This window comes from Symphalangus syndactylus, chromosome 8 (assembly GCF_028878055.3).
Source record: "Symphalangus syndactylus isolate Jambi chromosome 8, NHGRI_mSymSyn1-v2.1_pri, whole genome shotgun sequence".
NCBI lineage: Eukaryota > Metazoa > Chordata > Mammalia > Primates > Hylobatidae > Symphalangus > Symphalangus syndactylus.
In genome coordinates this window covers 68,913,680-68,931,532 of record NC_072430.2, presented here as the reverse complement: position 1 = coordinate 68,931,532, position 17,853 = coordinate 68,913,680, and the positions used below count along the sequence as shown (strand labels likewise).

The 17,853-nt window shown below is 40.9% G+C and overlaps 1 long non-coding RNA gene across 1 annotated transcript; it reads left to right on the top strand.

Annotated features, from left to right (window-relative positions):
- The first annotated feature begins 9,199 nt into the window (after positions 1–9,199).
- On the top strand, positions 9,200–13,182 carry LOC134737331 (uncharacterized). The gene is made up of 2 exons (XR_010122126.1): positions 9,200–9,846; positions 10,853–13,182. It is a non-coding gene; the product is annotated as an uncharacterized lncRNA (long non-coding RNA).
- Positions 13,183–17,853: the final 4,671 nt, after the last annotated feature.

Genomic DNA, 17,853 nt, shown 5'->3' with positions numbered 1-17,853 from the left:
ATGTTAGATAGATTATAGGTAGACAATGGACAAATAAATGATGAGGATAGATTAGATTGAGAGGCAGAAAGACAGGCAAGCAGACAGATAGATATTTGATAGAAGAAGATGAAGAAGAAAAGAAGGAGGAGGAGAAGGAAGATAGGAAGACAGATAGATACTAGATAAATGATACATAATAATAAATAATGATAGATGGATGATGGATGGCTAGATGGATGGACAGATAATAGATAAATGACACATAGGTAATAGATAAAAGATGATGATAGCTGAATGGATGGATAGATAGATAGATACATAGATAGGCAATAGATAGAATCTTTCTCAACTTTACTACTATTAAGTTGAATGACTCTCTGTGGCGGGCATCCTCAACACTGCAGGGTGTTGAGCCGCGTACGTGGGCCCCACCCACCAAGTGTCAGGAGCACTGCTCTTCTCTCTGGAACAGGGGTCTCCAAAATAGAGTCTCAGGCTGCGTTTTGCTGAGAACCCTCACCCCATTTTTGATTTTGAATTCGGGGTGAGATGTGCAGGCTCAGTCCTGGTCCGGCAGCATCAGCATCACCTGGGAAAACTGTGTCATGCACATTCTTAGGCATCTGAACTCTGAAATCAGAACCCTGCATCTTGGGGCTCCCCCCGGCCCCGCTATGTGAACCAGACCTCCAGGAGTTCCTAAGGCACAGCCAGGCTTGAGAGTCACTGCTTGCCTTTCTGAGATTTGAGGGTGTTGGGGAGGGGTAGCTGGAGCCAGGAGGGCTGGAGAAGGTGGGGCATGGATTTGGCAGAGATACAAAAGGGTTGAAACAGCCGGAAAGAGACGTTGGCCCAATTGCAGGGATGTTTAAACAGCATGTTTAGGGAATGCAGGAGGCCTCGGTCTCCCAACACAAACATGTGTAGGTGTTGCACCATTCTCTGCCCCATAAATCACCCCATCCCTCCTCACCTGCCTGTTTCTCCCATTCCACTGAGAATTTGTGCTCTGAAAGCAGAGTATAAGGCACTAAGTCACAAGACAATGCTCATGATCCGCGGGCAAAAGCGTAGCTCCGTTTTTAAACCCGGAGGAGGCATCTTCCCCGGGGGTTGCCAGGCTTCTGTTCCTGTGTGTGTTGGTCTCCAGGAAGCCATAGAGAGCTTGGCAGCAGGTCAGCTTTGTCATGGGTGCATTCGGAGTAAACCTTTCTCTCCTCCCTGTTGCCGGGAATAGGCGAGTGCCAATTTTCCTAGGGAGGCATTTGAAAAAGACGTCAAGACATTTATATGCCTGGGACAATTTTAATAGAGAGTTAGTTACAAGACCTTTTTGAAGTTACCTGTGTACTGGGAAAGGAAGGATTGAAACCCAGCAGGCAGCTGGGCATGGTGGCTCATGCCTGCCATCCCAGCACTTTGGGAGGTAAAGGCAGGAGGACCGCATGAGCTCAGGAGTTCCAGAACAGCCTGGCCAATATAGTGAGATCCCTCCGTCTTTACAACAAATTTAAAAAATTAGCATAAAGTGTTGGCACACGCCTGTTGTCCCAGCTACTCAAGAGGCTAAAGTGGGAGGCTCGCCTGAGCTCAGGAATCCAAGACCAGCCTGGCCAATCTAGTGAGATACCCCTCATCTTTACAAAAAAAAATAAAAAAGAAAAACTTAGCTGGGACTGTTGACACATGCCTGTAGTCCCAGCTACTCAGAAGGCTAAAGTTGGAGGATTGCTTGAGCCTGGGAGTTCAGGGCTGCAGTGAGCCATGATCAGCACTCCAGCCTGGGTGACAGAGCAAGACTCTGTCTCAAACAACAACAACAAAAATCAAAAACAGATGTTTGTGCCAAGCTATCGGATTGCACAAAATGATTGTGACAAAGGTTCTAAGGATTGAAGACAAGTACAGACTGAGAGAACACATTTACGATACACAGAACATGCATCTATATGTATGTGTGTGGGTCACAATTGCAATTACATCTCAATATTTTATATTTTGGTAATGATTAACATGGTAATATATAAAGAACTACATTGGCAAATGACTTGACACAAAAATAAGCAAATAATTTGCAGCACATGCTACTGGCTACCCAGTCAGCCATCATTTTTCCTTATTGTTGGTGAAGCCTGTATTTTTTCCCAGGGTTACTTCATGCTTTCTCACCTGATCCCTTTATTTATTTATTTATTTATTTATTTATTTATTTATTTGAGAGGGAGTCTCACTCTGTTGACCAGGCTGGAGTGAAATGTGAAATGGTACGATCTTGGCTCACTGCAACCTCCACCTCCTGGGTTCATGCGACTCTCCTGCCTCAGCCTCCCAAGTAGCTGGGATTATAGGCACCCAGCACCATGCCTGGCTAATTTTGTATTTTTAGTAGAGACGAGGTTTTACCACGTTGGCCAGGTTGGTCTTGAACTCCTGACCTTATGTGATCCTCCTGACTCAGCCTCCCAAAGTGGAATTCCAGGCATGAGCTGCCATGGCTGGCCTGCACCTGATTACTTTTAGTTAGGGGCTGTGTGTAAATCAGGGATGAGGAATTGGGGGTGACACCTGAAAGAATGTCTTTGCTTTTAAAAGAGAAAATCTGAGAGGAAATGATCTTAATTGGGCGTCCGGATATTAGTGTATGAGGCTGTGATGGCTGGAGGTACAGCAGCTTCTTCCATGAGTGAAATGGGCTGATGACATATGAAACACAGGACTGCAAGACACAGAGAACCTGGCTACTGGAGGACATTGTTAAGCCCTCAAATTGACCCAGACCAGAGGTCCTGAATCTAAGTGCATCTTGTTACAGATGCTGTCTTTATTGCTTCAACCATTTTGAGTTGGCAGAGATAGAAAAGGATTGAGGCAGTCAGACAGGGAGGGAGATTGATAAAACTGCAGAGATTTCAAGGGGAAAGTGCCATCATTTATAAAATCGAGCAGAAATTGTGAAACATGTTGGTCACAGAATTCCTTTGCCCTCTTTTTTTGTTTTGTTTTGAGACAGAGTCTCGCTCTGTCTTGCCCAGGCTGGAATGTAGTGGCATGATCTCAGCTCACTGCAACCTCCGCCTCCCAGGTTCAAGCAATTCTCCTATCTCAGCCTCCCAAGTAGCTGCGACTACAGGCACATGCCGCCACACACGGTTAATTTTTGTATTTTTTAGTAGAGACAAGGTTTCACCATGTTGGCCAGGTTGGTCTGGAATTCCTGACCTCAGGTGATCTGCCCGCCTCAGCCTCCCAAAGTGCTGGGATTACAGGCATGAGCCACAGTGTCTGGCCACCTGGACCCATTTAGGTTCAATAAGTTTACTGAGGCTCCAGAGGAAGGTCTTCAGGACTCAGACCTTAGTTATAGATTAGAAGGAGTTAATCACTGTTTTTAGATGAATGCACACTTACACGTAGACATACAACTTAGAAGGTATAGAAGCTCTAGAGAACTTTGTAATTTTGAGTTGGTCTGGCAATAATGTCCAGGCCTTCTCCCTATAACTGGTTACGGAGATAAACTTCCTCCTCTCCTAGTTCATCTGCATATTGTTTTTGGGCCACCAGAATAAGCATCCTGACCCTTGGTTTAGTCCAGAAACAAAAATTCAAACCGGAGTATGACAAATTATCAGCTTGAACCTGGGAGGCAGAGGTTGTAGTGAGTCGAGGTTGTGCCACTCTATTCCAGCCTGGGTGACAGAGTGAGACTCCATCTCAAAAATAAATAAATAAATAAATAAATAAATAAATAAATAAATAAATAATTTTAATAGCTTATTTTTCTCTTATTTTCCTACTAAAGTAAAAGGAATAGCAAATAGCATTGTTATTATCTATTACTCCTACTGGCAGTAGGTCTTCCTAATTAGAACATTATTTACTTCATTAGCTTTCTAAAATGCTATATTTTGATAGACTGCTTTATCATTTTCTGGGTGAAACAATAAATTATTCTTCATTTTCCAGATATAAAAGGATTACTTCTAAAATCACATTAAATGGAGAAGAATTTAATGAAAGTAATCAATTTTTAAAAGATCGTAGGCTTTTGTAATGTTCAAAATACCTATTTTTTTCTCTTTTAGAGACAAGGTCTCACTCTGTTCCTCAGGCTGGCGTGCAGTGGCACAATCATAGCTCAAAGCAGCCTTGACCTCCTGGGCTCAAGTGATCTTCCTGCCTCAACCTTCCAAGTAGCTAGAACTACCGGCACACACCTAATTTTTACAAATTTACAAATTTACAAAAAATTTACAAATTTACAAAAAAATCCAGCTAATTTTTACAATATTTTTGTAGAGATGGGGTCTTGCTTTGTTACCCAGGCTGGTCTCCACCTGCTGGCCTCAAGTGATTCTTCCATCTTGGCCTCCCAAAGTGCTGGGATTACAGACATGAGCCACTGCACCCAGCCTGAAAAATCTAATTTTTAAGAGATCTTTGGGGATATATGAATTTTAGTGTGGTCACCCCTTTGTAAAATTTTTAGTATCTTAATCATTAAATTTAGTGACAATTAATATCCAACACTCCCTCTTTTTTATTCTGAATATTTTGTGAAATTGTTGTACAGCTTATTTTAAAAGAGCTTTCATACTACAGATCTAAGAATAATATATTGAAAAAAATAAAATTTCTGAAGCTATAAGGCCAACAGCTGCAAGGCCTCCTTAATATGATATATTGTTTTTAGTTTTACAGGAGATACACACACACACACACACACACACACACACGTAATATACATATTTTTCCTTTTGCATGAAAATGTTGTGATTAAAGCTTAAATGTCATTAGAATCACAAGATAACACTAGTGTCCTCCTTAGCTAAACTAATGAGCCTATTTCCATTTGGATTTGTACACCCTAATTTTTTTTCTCTGCAGCCTCAAGGTCCCATTTGCATAGAAAAGTTATGAAATGAAATAAAATCCATGGTCCTCACCACAAAACATGACTTCTGCACAGAAAACATACAGTAGGAAAAGTCTGAACTCTTTAGCAAGTCCTCAAAGGCAAAAAGTGGCATCTGTGGATTCGAGAGGCAAGTATCACCTTGACTCAAATGCTTCATATAACTGCAGAATCCCTCACTTTATCCATTTGAAGGAAAACTGTCAACCCTGTATTTTGGATCAATGAAGCCAAGCAAACAGGACAGCTGCAACTTTTGCACGATTGTCTAAGAAGATGTGTTTTAGATCTGTCAGATGGCATTAAAAAATCTCCTCTAGGTCTGAGTCGGTTGTCAGAATGATAAATTTCAGAAAAACCAAGCCGCCCACTTCTGACTGTTTTGAACTTCATAGTAGAAAATAATATCAGAATCTTGCCATTTGCTATTTCTACCAAAGCAGGGCAGCTTTCCAAAACTGGTGTCTCATCACAAGTTTATGGGTGAAAAGAATCAAATTTCCTTCCCTTTCTCCCTTCCTTCCTTCCTTACTCCTTCCTTCCTTCCTTCCTTCCTTCCTTCCCTTTCCTTCCTTCCTACCTACCTACCTACCTTTTAACAGTCTCACTCTGTTGCCCAAGCTGGAGTGCAGTGGTGCTATCACAGCTCTTGAATTTCTGTGTTCAAGTGATCCTCCCACGTAGCTGGGACTACAGGTGTGCACTATGACACCCAGCTAATTTTTTACTCTTTACTAGAGATGGGGTCTCACTATGTTGCCCAGGCTGGTCTTGAACTCCTAGGCTCAAGCAATCCTCTCACCTAGGCCTCCCAAAGTGCTGGGATTACAGGTGTGAGCCATTACACCCAGCCTAAATTTTTGGAAAACTATACCAAAGCCACAAATTTTTCAGGGTTAGTTATTACCTTCAAATGATGCCTAACTGACATTTCTGACCATCTAAATGAACTTAATTGAAAAAAAATCAAGGGCTACATGAAAATAGCACGTACTGAAAACCTTGATGGGTTCAGAGCAAGAATTTGCTTTTGGTGAAAAGAATTACATGGTTCACTGCTGATGGTTTTAGAATTTGAATCCTAAAGAAGAACCGTTAAAATGAGCAGGACTATATCTGTGCATGCATGAAAAGAAATGTCATTGTTTCAAAATACTAGAGACGAAAAAGTTTGATGGTATTTGAAATCGACTGGCCCCATCACAGTACACTTCAACATGACATTAATCAATGAGTAAAGTGGAAAGACCTATGAGATTTAAGAGTCTCACTTAATATGGCAATAAAAGATGGTGTAAATGAAAATTTCCATTTTCATAAATGCATAAACCTGATTTCCCAAGAAGCCAATGGATGCAAAGAAAGAGTGAGTGAATTTAATGAACAAACACAAACAATATTAGAAAATACTTGCTGAAGACAGATCAGATTGCCATTCTTGGAAATGATGCGGTGGATGGTGAGCCCTTGTCATCGAGGATAAATGTATTAGAAGGTGCAGAATTGCTAGAAATCAGAAGGAATGTTGATGAAACTGATTTACGTGTTAAGGTAAATTAGTCTTTAAAATCTCTGGAAGTAAAAGCAATGAAATCTACGTGTAATTATCTGAAAGTGGATAAAATAACAGTATACAGATTGTATGAAAAGTCTCCAAAATGAACAAGTCAGAAAACACACACACAATTTGAAAGTCAAATTCCAAAATGTCTGCAGAAACATAAAGTCTTAGTAAATTGTACTCTCCCCATCAATATAATGAATGATCAGCAAAGATTGAAAGTGAATTTATCCTGGAAGGAAGAAGGAGAATCTTTCCCAAGCAGCTGAAAAGATCATCTATTCATTCAGGGAACTGAATGCCTATGGAATTCAAGCAAAAATTCTTCCAGCAAAAAAATATCAGAAAGAACTACTGATTTTTAGCAATTATCCTGAGAGGATAAGTCTCATGTTGTTTGAAGACTTAATGAGAAAACCTGGGGACTTGGTTAACTTAAGAAAATGTATGTATCAGGAAAAAAAATTGAGGGGGAAATTAAAATTTTCACAAAGTATCTTTATGTTCTTGGTGTTCAAGTAAAGCAAGGATGGGGGGATGTGTAAAGGTTCTCACAGAGCTCCCAGGAATTCTTTGGATAACTGGATCCCCAAGAAAAATTTAAATTTAGATTATTCCTCAGTTATCTTTTGCATGCAAAAAACACAGGGAAAGGATTCCTCCATTAGACCTACCGGGTCCTGACACCAATTTCTCCCCAAATGCAAGACTGACTTACTATGGTGTTCCTCATCCTGGAAGACAATTTTTCGTTAAATCGCGAAAGTTATCTTTCAGCTTCAGAAATAGAGATGACCCACCATTTGCCAGAGTGCAGTCATGTGACTTCACCTACCCACAAAGGATGCTGGAAAATGTAGCTCAGCTGGGGAACAATGACCGCAGTTCCATACACCAGAAATACAGCACTATTGAAATTATTAAGACAGAAAGAAGGGATTTGGGTGGACAACGTGTGCATTCTCTAAGACTCCGTGTTTTTAGTTAGGTTGAGCAGCCTTGGCTTCACGCTCTTAGACTTCTGAAACAATTCTTTTATTTTTATTTTAAGTTCCAGAGTACATGTGCATGCTGGAAGTGCAGGTTGTTACATAGGTAAATGTGTGTCATGGTGGTTTGCTGCATCTATCAACCTACCCTCTAGGTATTAAGCCCAGCATGCATTAGCTATTTTTCCTGATGCTCTGCCTCCCCACACTTCACCTGCCAACAGGCCCCAGCGTGTGTTGTTCCCCTCCCTGTGTCCATGTGTTCTCATTGTTCAGCTCCGACTTATAAATTAGAACATGCAGTATTTGGTTTTCTGTTCTTGCATAAGTTTGCTGAGGACAATGGCTTCCAGTTCCATCCATGTTCCTACAAAGGACATGATCTCATTCCTTTTTATAGCTGCATATATATATATATATATATATATATATATATATATATATATATATATACATATACACACACACACACACGTGTGTGTGTGTGTACATTTTCTTTACCCAGTATATTATTGGTGGGCATTTAGGTTGATTCTATGTCTTTGCTATTGTGAATAGTGCTCCAATGAGCATACACATGCATGTATCTTTGTAATAGAATGGTTTATATTCCTTTGGGTATACTCCCAGTAATGAGATTGCTGGGTCAAATAGTATTTCTGGGTCTAGATCTTTGAGGAATTGCCACACCATCTTCCACAATGGTTGAACTAGCTTACATTCCCACCAATAGTGTAAAATTATTTCTATTTCTCCACGATCTCACCAGCATCTGCTGTCTCTTGACTTTTTAATAACCACCATTCAGACTGGTGTGAGATGTTATCTCACTGCGGTTTTGATTTGCATTTCTTTAATGATCAGTGATGTTATGTTGAGCTTTTTTTCATGTTTGTTGCTTTTGAGCCAATCCTAAGAAATGCCCTATGTATTTCGATGAGATTGATTTTATTTACACTAAGAGAGAAGCTTGTTTTTTTCCCCAACCCCTGGGCAGCCCTTACTGCCTCGCAGGCACCACTGAGAATGCTTTTCGCACATTAAGTCATTTCTTTCTTTCCTTTTTTTTTTTTTTTTCCTTTTTGTGACAGGGTCTCTCACTCTCTCACCCAGGCTGAAGTTCAGTGGTATGATCTCCATTTACTGAAACTTCGACCTCCCTGATTCAAGTGATTCTAGTGCCCCAGCCTCCCAAGTAGGTGGAATTACAGGCATGCACCACCATGCCTGGGTAATTTTTTGTATTTTTGGTAGACACGGAGTTTCACCATGTTGGCCAAGCTGGTCTCAAACTCCTGACCTCAGGTGATCCACCTGCCTTGGCCCCCCAAAGTGCTAGGATTACAGGCATGAGCCACCGTGCCCAGTCTTCACACATTGTCTTACATCCTCAACACATCTTGGAGAGGAAGATCTTCTTAGGATACCTCCCCTTTGTTTCCCCAAAATGGGGTAACCGTGGCCCAGAGAGGTTGTATAACTTGCCTAAGTGTGCACAGCTTGAAATGGAGAAACCGGGTTGTGAATCTGTAAATTGAGTGTCAGAGTCTGGTATTTAACCCTGGCTAATCTTGCGTACTACCTCTATAGGCAAGCTAAACTAATTCCCCACCATTTTTAATTAGGCGGAAAAACATGTATATGGCATGTGTTAATGCATATATTCATTCCCTGGAACTGCTATAGCAAACTATTGCAAACTGAGTGGCCTAAACAATGGATATTTGTTTATTCTTGCACAGTTCTGGGGGCCAGAAGTCCAAAACCAGGGTGTCCACAGGGCTATGCTCCCTCTGAAGTCTCTAGGTAAGGATCTGTTCCAGGGTCCTCTCCTTTGGGTAGTTCTCTGGCTTGTAGTAATATCACTCTAGTCTTCTCCTTGTGTGACTACCTATATCCAAACCCCACATTCTTATAAAGACACCAGGCCTGTGGGATTAGGAACTCACCTCACTCCAGCATGACCCCATTTCAATAACCTAATTACCTCTGCAACAGACTTCTTTTTAATAAGGCCACATTCTGAGGTGCCAGGCATTAGGACTTCAACATAGGAATTTGAGGGGACATAATTCTACTCGTATCAGTGTGTTAATACTGTGCTTGTGTATGTGTGTGTGTTTTTGTGTGTAATTGGGTATTCCAATTCCAGTAGTCAAAGGCAAATCAGCAGAATCATACATTCCTCTCCCCTAAAACCAGAAGAATTTCATATAGTGGTTTATACTTGGACAAAAAAGTTATTTTTCCCGTGTAGAACAAGTTAAACAAAAATATAGCTCGTATATTTGTCATTTTCCGCTTCACCCTACTAAAATTAGTCATGTCTTCTCTTCATTCCATCATGAAGATATTTATCCGTTGACCACCAAATGCATTCAAGTCCCCACAAAGAGGAGGTAAGCGTGGCTTTTAACATTATACAGTTGACCCTTGAACAATGTGGGGTAGTGAGGGGAACTGACCCTCTGCACAGTCGAAAGCTCATGTATAACTTTTGACTCTCCGAAAACTTTACTCATAGCATACTGGTTGACTGAAAGCCTTACTGATAACAGTTGATGAACACATATTTTGCATATGTATTACATACCATATTATTACAATAAAGCTAAAGAAAATGTTACGAACAAAATCGTAAGGAAGATAAAATTAATGAATTTACTATTTATTAAGTGGAAGTAGATCACCATAAAGGTCTTCATCCTTATCATCTTCATGTTGAGTAGATGGAGGGTTGGTCCTGCTGTCTCAGTAATGGCAGAGCCAGAAGCAAATTCACATATAGGTGTACCTATGCAGTTCAGCCCTGTGTTGTTCAAGGTCAACTGTAGAGTCAAGGTTATCCTTCTCTAAAATACATGGAGATGACATCTTATCAAGGCTTTTTTCATCTGTTCGATTCTCACCTTCTCAGCATGAAAACAGAATACCCAACAGGTGGTCCTCATGACCCCTGAAAGAGAGGTTCCCCCAAGCAATCATTATTCAAATATTTTCATTTTAAGTAGATTGAACATGATCCTTGTCACTTAGGTGAATTTTATCTCATTATTAAGTAACTCTATGAATTTCCTATGTTCATAATCTTGAGCTTTAAAACAGATTTGTTGCATCATATTCACAGCTATGGAGGTTCATAATTTTGGGGCCACTTCTACAGCCATTTCATGAAATTTATTTGTGAAATATAGAAAAAAACTATGCAATAATCAAATCCAGTTATTTTTCTTTTACATTTATTTACAATGATTAAAAATGGTTTACGACAGTTTTAGAAAATGGAATGGATTAAAGGCTAAAAATGTTTAGATTCCATTTAAGTAGGTATGTGTGTATGTAACTAAAAACACAGAGACTTTTTCACAAGAATTTAATTAAGCTTATGCTGAAACTCTTATATAGAAAATAGTAATGGAGCATCAGACATCACCACTCCTGAAAGCAACCTTCTACAAGAATTGAAAAGTGCTGTGGGACCTAATACTGAAACAGGAAATATGGACTGTCTTCAAATTGCACAAATGATGCATGAATCCACATTTGAGCCCCGCAGCTCCGAGATGCCTAATGTGAATGATTAAAGGTATTTTACAAACTGGGGAGCTCTTCCAAGTGCTTTCCACTTTCAACCTTCTCTGAGACCCCAATTCATAATGGTGAGCATAAAACATGCATACTTGGAATTTTTATGGGTCCCATATATACATTCCAGACTGCACATGAATGTCTTAATCTTTGGTTCTGATATTTATGGCAAAGTCGAAATGTTATATGAACATTAACCTTAGTTTACTCAAACTATATCAATATGCCCAAACCATCCTTTTTTCTGTCCCCACAAGTGTTTCTAAAAGAGAAGCAAAAAGCTGGTATACTTCTTGGATGCCTAAGGATTTAAGATTTCCTACTCTGGTGAATAGAAAAAGTATAAACCAAGGAATGCAATGTTGTTGCCCTAGGAACTAGTACTTACAGACTATCAAAGACTAAAACCACCACAAAAAGGCTCAATGCCTGATAATCACCATTTCTGTCTCCTATGTGCCAAAATATATCAAAACCATATGATTTCCTAAGAAAAAAATCCCAAGATTTCCCCCAGTTGGTTTTAACACCAGTTGTTTTGCACTTAACATTTCAAAATGCAGCCTTATTTTCTCCAGGTAATAATTTTATGTGCAGATACATCAAAGCTGAAAGGATGATCAAACCCTGCTTGTGGGTGTCAGAAATAATGCATCCCCACTTCATTCACAATAATGAATGCTCAATGATTTTTTATATCACTGAAGAATTTAGCATCTTTGGAACTCAACAATATTCTCCATCTCCCAGAAGCTGATAACATCCCCTCCCCACCAAGATACTCTGCCTCCCTACTGCTCACTGCTTTGTGCCATCAACATGGTTAAGCATGTGTGTGTTATTGCACTATGAAGTAGCTGAAGATCTCAGAACAGAGAGCCACACTCTTTTTGTGCAAATGAATGGCCAAACCAACAGACAAGTAATCGTTTTTTTAGAATGCAGGGTCTAGCCGCCTAACTTATCTTTATAACCACATCACATCCAATGAGTTGGGAATGCTTAACGAGAAAGCTCACGTACTTCACACAGAAGAAAACACACTTTAAGTCATCAAGTTGTGTCAAGAATAAAAGGAAATTTCCACGGCAGTGATAAACAACGTTCTTGTTTCAGTTGTTTTTCCTCTAAGTAATGGGGGATCTTAACATCTTCCGACATTTTCTGGTTCTGAAAGGAAGATTGGAAACAAATGTCATTGTGGGGACAAAAAAAAAAAGTCTATTAAACAAAGAAAAAGAAAACCAAGATCCAACTGTATGTTGTTACAATAGACTCTTGCTCTATATTTAGCAGAAGGAAGATTAGACAGAAAAAAATGAAGCAGAAATGAAGTTGCACATCTTAAATATATACAATGTTTATTATGCTTTAAAAAAATCTAGAATGAAAAATCCATTAAAAAAAAGAAAACCAAGATCCAGCTGTGTGCTGTCTATATGACACTTGCCTTACTTTCAGCAGGAAATAGAACAGAACAAATAAATTATGCAGAAATGAAGTTGTGCATCTTAAATATATACAATGTTTATTTGTCAACTATACCTTAATAAAGCTGGAAAAATTAAAAATAGAAAATATTTGGGCCAGGCGTGGTGGCTCACACCTGTAGTCTCAGCACTTTGGGAGGCTGAGGCAGGCAGATCACGAGGTCAGGAGATCGAGACCATCCTGGCTAACACGGCGAAAACCCATCTCTACTAAAAATACAAAAAACCAGCCAGGCGTGGTGGTGGGTGTCTGTAGTCCCAGCTACATGGGAGATTGAGGCAGGAGAATGGCGTAAACCTGGGAGGTGGAGCTGGCAGTGAGCCGAGATCCAGCCACTGCACTCCAGCCTGGGCAACAGAGCAAGACTCCGTCTCAAAAAAAAAAAAAAAAAAAAAAAAAAGAAAATATTTAAAAACTCTTAAAATCGTATCTGGAAATAAATATCAGTTTTCAAAACATTGTTTTTTTACGTTTTGCCATTTGTTAAGGATTTTGACGATCTTAAATGAATTGAGTAACTTTCTTTTTGGTTAAAACTAATATTTGTAGGAACTTCTTTTTTTTAATATGGCCTTGTTGGTCTTTATAACTTCTGAAGTGGTGTTGTCATTTTCTCCACTTTACAAAATAAAAGCAAAGTATGATTCTTAAAAGTCCACATCAAGTGACAGACATCTGCTTCTATGTAGCTCTGTTACAACTCTTTACCTACAAAGTGTGCAAGCTTCAGTGTATGGCCTCAGCATGTATACAGTTCCACAGGTTGTGCACTGCATCACATCACCATGGATATGGTTAGTATACCATGCACAACATCCTTTAGGAAAGAGAGAAAATTCATGACCTAACTAAGGAGAGGTGGACAGCTGGGTACCATCAGCAGCAGCCTGGAACCTTAGAGTCAAGTTCACAGATCTCTGAGCCCCATTTGATACCAAGCCCATATATAGTGCTGTCATACACATATTTCTTAGATAATATAAAGGCTTTACAGCCAGCGAGGTGATATAGGTCCAGGATCCACATAAATGTCACTGTCCACCTTGAAGAGATCTCCCTAAGATCAGCTCACTCTATCTGCATCCTCCTGTCTGATCTCAGGAACTTTAAGGGAGGAAAAGATAAATTTGGTGCTTGGGAATACTTGGTGAGAGTATCATTGAAGTACAATGGAGAAAGTAGAAAAAATACATACCAGGTAGCCAAAAGGCATGAAAGAGCTTCAAGACATTACACCTCTTTAGCAAAAACGTGGTTCTACCTCAAATGGGGCAGGCATCATCCACATTTTTAAAACTACACCTATTTCAGAAACTCAACTGGCCCCCACGCCAGTGATTTTCCTTATAAAATATTGCACTAAAATATATTTGTCTTCATTATTGAGTTTATGGGTGACCCGTCCCCCGCCCTTACATTTTGTGCTTGTGGAGATGGGTGCCTCTCTCTGCTTACTCAGTTTCAGCCGTTGGTTAACAAAGGCTTACAACTCACTGCCACGAAGGCTGCTGAACGTGGTGTTCATTAATGATGGCTGCTATGTTGGGTGAAAAAGTGTTGTCACTGAACCCAAGAATCTGCTCTCAGGTTGTCAGGAAAATAAGGCACTTTTTCAGAAACTCACTTTCCTCCTAGAATTCCAGGATGGGGCGTAACGTAGATGGAGGCTCACCCCAAACAGAGGTTCATTAGCTAATGATTGATACTGCCCATTCACCAGTAGAGCACGCGCATGGGAAGGTTTTAGGATTTTTGAGGCCAAATGCAAATCCTAAAGCAAACACCATAGGAATGGGCATCCCTTTCTGGTTTCCTTCAGGGACACAAAGAAGGTATGAGTTAGAGGCCGATTGGCAAACTCCAGACAGATTCTGATGTGAGTGGCCTGAGGTTTAAACCAAATCTCCAGGGACCCCCAGTTAAAGATCTGAGTCACTCTTTTGGCTATAAAACAATCCTTGACTGCTGTTTCAGAGATTTCTTTAGGGCATCCTCTGCTCTCAAATCCCAAGTGATTCTTCAAACCCAGGAGTGTGGAGCCAGCATTGAACCAGGAAGCCACAGCAGATCTTTCTTTTCCCCTATGGTCTGAGCTCAGCTTCGGAATTCCAGAGAGGCTTATAATTCAGTGTTTCAGTAGTTTTCTTTGTGGGTGGGGTTCTGTGGAAAACATTCACATTCAACCCAGATATTTTTCCTGACTCACCTGTGATGAAAACTTCACTGAATACAAAACAGAACTATATTTGGTTAGTTCAACCAACCATCATGCTTTAGTCCTGCAATGTAGGTTAGTAATTTTTTTGTTTCTTTTTCTTTCCATTTTTTCTCCCCCTTTTACATTAGACAGATAATGTGCCAGTGTCATTGTAACAAGGTTTAGAGGAAGGTACAGCCTACACCTGACCATGAAAACCCAGTCGTTGGCCAGGCGCGGTGGCCCACGCCTGTAATCCCAGCACTTTGGGAAGCCAAGAGAGGCAGATCATCACTTGAGGTCAGGAGTTCAAGAACAGCCTGGCCAACATGGGGAAACCCCATCTCTACAAAAAATACGCAAATTAGCCAGGCATGGTGGTGCATGCCTGTATTTCCCAGCTCTTCAGGAGGCTGAGGCAAGAGAATCTCTTGAACCCAACCCAGGAGGTGGAGATTGCAGTGAGCTAAGATCGTGCCACTGCACTCCAGCCTGGGCAACAGAGTGAAACTCTGTCTCAAAAAAATAAAAATAAATTTTAAAAAATCACATTATTAGGCAAGTTATGTATATTGAACTTAACCAAGAATAACTTTGCTGGTGATAGACAACCAAAAGCAATTTTTAAAATAAAAAAAATCAGGCATAGTAACAAAGAAAACAATGTTTAGAGCCAAAGTTACCATTGGGTCCTGAAACAATTTCTCCTAGTGTTTAGTTTGAAATAACTGGCTACGATTTCATGCCCAGCAGTGTCACCACCACCATGGATACAATGGAAGACACGATTTTTGCTACCATATTGCCTGCAGGACTGGAGAAAAGGCAAGCTCATCTGAGAAAAAAACATGGCTGTAGGAAAACTGCTTAAATATTAGCTTGGTCCAAAAGTTATTACGGTTTTTGCCATTGAAAATAATGACAAAAACTGCAATAACTTTTGCACCAATCTAATAACTTCTCCATCACATCCCTTCCCACCCTTGTATCCACAGAAAAAAAAAGTTAATTAAAAAAAAATCCTTAGGAAGTAATTGTTTTCACAAAGAGCCAAGCTTGTCAACCACATTTTACCATTGAAGACAACCAAAGGCCAGGATTTGCACAGACGAGGCATTTGGCATTTTTGTTTGTTGAACTCAATTCATGTATGCCTTTTAATTAATTTTATTTATTTACTTATTTATTTTTTTGTGAAGGAATCTTGCTCTGTTGCCCAGTCTGGCATACAGTGGCGTGATCTCGGCTCACTGCAATCTCCACCTCCCATGTTCAAGTGATTCTCCTGCCTCAACCTCCCAAGTAGCTGGGATTACAGCTGTATGCCATCATGTCCAGCTAATTTTTGTGTTTTCAGTAGATGCAGGGTTTCACCATGTTGGCCAGGCTGCTCTCAAACTCCTGATTTCTGGTGATCCACTCACCTGGGCCTCCCAAAGTGCTGGGATTACAGGCGCAAGCCACCACGCCTGGCCTGATTTATATTTTTAGAGATAGGGTCTCACTATGTTGCCTAAGCTTGTCTTGAACTCCTCGGCTCAAGTGATCCTCTTGCCTCAGCCTCCTGAGTAATTGAGATGACAGGCACACGTCAAAACGATTTCATGCCTTTTTAGATGTAGAATGCTCACTCATGCAAACATATTATTCAACTAATAACTGCCAGATAGGCTTGCTTTCAAAGGCATGCTGGAACTCTAAACCCAAGCACACACTAGACACAAGCATCTTCAATGCCTCGATGGCAAATTACTCTAGAGCTTCAGTACTCCAGCACAAAGAACAAGAAGGAGCTTGATATGGCAAAAATCAACACTTCCAAAGGGAAAAAAGGTGGCCATTTGAAATAGCCACCCCTTTCCATGCATGCCTTTCTTCAGACTGGGTTGAACGCCTGGGCCAATACATGGCATGGCATAGGTGAGGGACACAAGGCTGCTCCATGAATGAGGCTGCTAAGTTGGGGGGAAGAGTGTTGTCACTGAACACAAGAACCTGCTCTACAGCTGATGCTGCCACTCACTGCACCCTACCTCCTGGGAGAGACAGCCCTCTCTTCCGCCCCTCCCTACGTGCACACACTCCATAGTATGATTTCAGTGTTCACCATCCAGAGGTGGAGCTGCATCTTCATTCTGAGAATCCAGGCTTTCGCCAACAGAATGTCACACAAGTGAAGACACGGTGGCTCTAAGCCCAGGCACGCTTCTCTTCATGCTCTTGGTACCCTGCCTGGTCTGTGGTGTGTGATGAAGCCTGGCCTGGCTTCCTGGAGGGATATGAGAGTCCACATGAAGCTGAGATGAACCATTCCACCTAAGGCCCCAAATACATAAGACCCAGGAAACATGGTCAAAGTGCTGGCCACACCTACAGCTGACTGCACACAAAGTAGCAGTTCAGAAGATACCAGGAGGACCACAAGAATGGTTTCAGCCCAAATTTCTGACTCACATCATCATGAACATAGTAAATGGTGGTTATTTCCAGCCACTAAGTTTTGGGGTCTTTTGTGACACAGCATAGCTGACTGATACATACCTTTTCCTCTCTCCCTTCTCTTACAAATCAATCAAGTAGAATCAATTGTCATTACCAAGTGGTCATCCAAGCTGACTGCTTCTCTTTGCCTCCCTTGCTCAGGCTTTAATTCAGCCTGTCATCATTTCCAGAGGGTACTAAACTGGTCTGAAATGGGGTCTCCCTGGGCCTTAGTGAGCCCCCTCAGGTCCATTCTTCACCTACACATCCAGCAGGGGCAGGCTCTTTCCCATGAAGTTTCTATGAAATGCAGACTTCACCTCGGCTAACCTGGTGGTCTTTCCTTGTCACCGCTGCATCCTTCCCTGGTTCCTGTTGCATTCCACACTCTGGCTACACAATCTCTGGTGTCCCCATATGTGTACCCAGCTCTACCTAGCACACTATCTTCCCTGACACTTCACTCATCTCCTGGGCACCTCCCACCCGTATTTTGGGGATTGGTTTGGATATTGTTATCTCCAGGAAGCCCTACCTCCCTCACCTAACCCAGTCTAGGAGTATCCCTTCTGCCTTGCTACAGGATCCCATATGTTCCAGCAAATTATTCATCAGATTTGACTGCAATTACTTGTTTATTTGCCTTGCC